This window comes from Malus domestica, chromosome 04, assembly GCF_042453785.1.
Source record: "Malus domestica chromosome 04, GDT2T_hap1".
Lineage (NCBI taxonomy): Eukaryota > Viridiplantae > Streptophyta > Magnoliopsida > Rosales > Rosaceae > Malus > Malus domestica.
In genome coordinates, this window is record NC_091664.1 from 14781671 (window position 1) to 14786175 (window position 4505).

Here is a 4505-nt window from a genome sequence, read left to right on the forward strand (position 1 = left end):
GAAGATGTGTGCATGAATCAGATTTTCACTCAATTTTAAGTTTTTGTCACACATATGTATGTAGGGGTCACTTTGGCACCCAAAGGACAGCTTTTAAGGTTCTTGAATGTGGTTTTTATTGGCCTACTTTGTTTAAAGATGCTAGAATCTTTTGTTTAACATGTGATCGCTGCCAAAGGAAGGTAATATAGGCCAAAAAGATCAAATGTCGCAGGTACCCATCTTTGTTGTTGAAATCTTTGATGTTTGGGGTATCGATTTTATGGGTCATTTTCCTTCATCTTTTGGTTTCACTTACATATTACTTGCCGTTGATTATGTTTCCAAGTGGGTGGAAGCGAAAGCCACTCGAATTAACGATTATAAAGTTGTGGCAGATTTTGTGAAAACTAATATCTTTTCTAGATTTGGGATGCCTAGAGTGCTAATAAGTGATGGAGGGTCTCATTTTTTGCAACCGTACCATTGAGGCATTACTCAAGAAGTACCATGTGACGCATAAGGTTTCCACACCTTACCACCCCCAAACCAATGGCCAAGCCGAGGTGTCTAATCGTGAGATCAAACAAATTTTGGAGAAGACCGTTGGGCCAAATAGAAAAGATTGGAGCTTGCGGTTGGATGATGCACTATGGGCGTATCGAACGGCTTACAAGACCCCCATTGGTATGTCTCCTTTTCGACTTGTGTATGGAAAGCCTTGCCATCTTCCCATGGAATTAGAACATAGAGCTTATTGGGCCATCAAGACCTTCAATTTGAATGTGGACCAAGCTGGAATTCATCGAAAGCTTCAATTGAGTGAAGTTGATGAGATAAGGCATGAAGCTTATGAGAATGCTAGAATTTACAAAGAGAAGACCACGGCATTCCATGATAAGATGCTTCGAGGCAAGACTTTCGAAATTGGGCAGAAAGGGTTGTTCTTCGTCTATTCCCTGGTAAGTTACGTTCCAAGTGGGTTGGCCCGTTTGTTGTTACTAATCTTTTTGTGCATGGTGTAGTCCAAATTAAGAGCTTGAGAACCGGGCAAGAATTCAAGGTGAATGGACATCGCTTGAAGCCGTATTACGAGAACTTTGTGAAGCATGTTGTGGAGGAGATCCCACTGCATGCCGTGGGCTCCAATGAGAGCTGAATGAGCTCTTCGTCCAGCTGCAAGACGTAAAAGAAAGCGCTACGTGGGAGGCAACCCATGCGTACAACAAAGGAAGCCCTAGGAATCACTCCAATTCCAGATTTATGTTCCTAAAACCCTTCTCTTTGTTGTTGTTTCTAATCTGCCAGTTTATTTGTTTAGTTGCTGTTTGTGTGTTTAATTTTGTTTGGTGTGATTTTATGCTTGAAACATTGAGGACAATGTTTGATTTAAGTGTAGGGGGGGTAACTAAGTATTTTTTATGCAAATTCGTGGGATTGTACCACCCATTACTTAGAGACTTGTTATTTGCTGTTTTTTAAGTGTTTTTAAGCAGTTTTGGTGTGTTTTGGTGTGTGTTAACATAAAACTCCGAAAATCACATAAAAATTTGAAAAAAGTGTTTTGAAAAGCCTAAAAAGAGTGTTTTGAGTCGTTTTTGTGTGTTTGTGTCTAGGGTACCTTCCAACACAATGATGAGGATTCGGTTTGTAATTGCATGGCTGTTAGAGAAAGTTATTAACATGATGAAAGTTTGAATTACTCTTTGTTTATGCTTGGTTGTGGTTATAGCTTATGAATTCACATGCAATCACAAAGGATAAAAATTAGTTTTTGTAACATGCTTGAAGGAAGGAACTCAAACAAACGTTACAACCTTGTGAGACTTGAGCCTAAATGTTTATTTGGACAGTTAAAATCTGTGCATTATTGTTTTCTAAAGTCGTTGCATGATCTCATTATTCCTTGCTTGGTTGCTACTTAGAAGGCGTTTCATCATTTAGTTCCAAATGCTAGAACTCATGCCCATTTCATTCAAAGCATGCTATTGATTTGCATAACACATATTCAAGATGAAGTTGTGTAGTTACCACCACCTTAGCCAAAATGCCGTGTACCCTACTTCATTTTTTATGTTTAAGTTAACCCCATTGAGCCTTGTTAACCTACGTTCTTTGTTAACCACATTAACCTCACCTAGCCTAGATTAGGACCATCCTTACCCTTGTTCTTGAAGCATAGTAAAGCATGATTCAAATTGAATTCCTTTTGATTTATATATGGCAGAAAACAAGTGTGGGGGAAAGGTTTCAATTTGAGTATTTTGGGTGCCATAGAACACGGCAAGAAAAGAAAAGAAAAGAAAAGAAAAGAAATAAATGAAATTCATGAAAAAAGAATGAAAAAGAGTTGAAAAGATGTGAAAAAAGAGTTCTAAAGTATTGTTTGTTGAAGAAGGGGTCCAAAACTTTGAATTCGGCCCTAAATGTTGCTTAAATCTTCCCTTCCTGTTTAAAAGTTGATTTCTGCAATCTAAGTGAATTCTAAGTTTCAAGTTCATTACTTTGCTTGCTATTGCTTTAAGAACGTTTGTTTTCCCTATCCTTCGTTTGTTAGCCAACACCCCAAGCCCCGTTACAACCCTTGACTTCAATCTTGAGTGTTAGGTGTTTCAATTTGTGGAGTTTGAATTTGGTATGAGCATATGGTATCACTGGTTCTCGCATCTAAGTAGTAGTATTCCATTCATGAGATCATATCTAAACATGCTTATTAACTCCAGAAATTGCGTTCTTTGTTATACATGTATGTGAGCATTCGTTTTCATATCTACATCAATCTTCTCACATATAACTAGTATAGGGTGTGTAGTTAGAAAATCTGAGTGAAAATTGAGTGCATATCTTGTAAGGAATTGAGTGATTTCTCTAAGGCATGTTACTACATTCAAAACATTGTTTTAATTGATTAATTGTGAACTAGTAAGTGGTGACTATGTTTAAGCATGTGCTTAAGTGTAAAGATGACTAAAATATGTGGGGAATAACGATTTTTAACATGTCATGTGCATTGGAAATCCCTGAGGCAAATGTTGGAAGGTTTAGGTTGTGTTTTATTTGTTTTGTTTTGTTTTATTTCTTTGTTTTGCTCGAGGACTAGCAAAAGCTAAGTGTGGGGGAATTTGATAAGAGCATATTTATGCGACTTAATTGGCTTGTTCTCGTGCATTTACGTTGTGTTTCTTTAGTTATTTTAGTGTTTAAAGTCACTTTTGTGTGTTTTCAGATTCCAAAGCCGAAGTGTGCAAAAGGACACTATCCCTTTCCCAAACATCCAGCCGCACCACCCTTGCCTTTCCTATTCCTTGCTGCAAGGGAGAGGGTCCTTTCCTATTTCTTTGCAATTAAAACACATTCCCCTTTGGTTTTAAACCCTAGCCGCAGCTCCTAGCCTAATTCCCTTTAGTTTTCTGATTCTATCCTATTTAGATAAGTTTTAGACTTAATTTATGTTTACCTAATTAACCTAGGGTTTCAATTTCCAAAATCCCTTTAAATAAACATCCTTGTGCAGCCACAAACATGGCCATTCATCCAGAAACTCACCATTCACGCCATAAACTGAACACCACCTTCAGCCGCACCATTCTACCACCATTCACCCAAATTTCTGCCACCAATCACCCCTAGCCGCACCACCCATCAACCCTAAACACTTCCATACGTCCCCCATCCATTCTACATCATTCAATAACCCAAAAACCTGCCCATAGTCTCTGTGCCGCAGCAAAGGAGAGGAAGAAGAAGTACTTGAAGATTCTAGCCGTTCAACATCGAATCGTTGGAATATTTAGGTGTTCTCTTTCTTATATTTACAATGTATAAATATGTTTTCCTTTGTTTTGTGAACATGAGGACCTAAGACTTTTGGCTAGGGGGTTTTTCAATACCATGATTATGCTTGCAAGATGAATTAATTACGTCTAATTGTTATTTCATGAATTGTGAATGCAATTTGCTTACCCGTTTGATTGATGACTTATTTTTGTATGTTAATTAAGGTGGCCAACTTAGTTTTCATATAGGAATTTGAAGCTAAAACATAAGGAAGTTTCACCTAATAGTTACAACTTTATGTTTGCAAGTAGTGGAGGTCGCTTATAAACGATCGCGTTAAGTGAATTCTTGGCAAACGTTTCATGCTTTTCATAGTAACAATTACCTCGTCAATGCTTATAGTTTTCATGAAGCTTAATGATCTTTGATTGTATCTTTATTGTGCTTTTCACGTAAGGGACTTTTAGAGAATGTTTTGAGTTGTTGCATGTGCATTCCCATCCAATTCACTAACTTTAGGAAAACTTGAAGGTTAAAAAAGTGCTATCACAGTTAACCTAGGGCGTTGAGATTCATAATTCATTGAAAGAAGCAATTGGAAATCAAAGTTGAATGCAAGTGTATCATGTGTGGAGAAGAACCCTCTAGTTGATCTATCACCCATCAATTTACTTAACTTTGTCTAAAAATCTGTTTACTTTGTTCTTGTTTTGTTTTAATTAATTTCGTCCAAAATCAACCCCACCTTA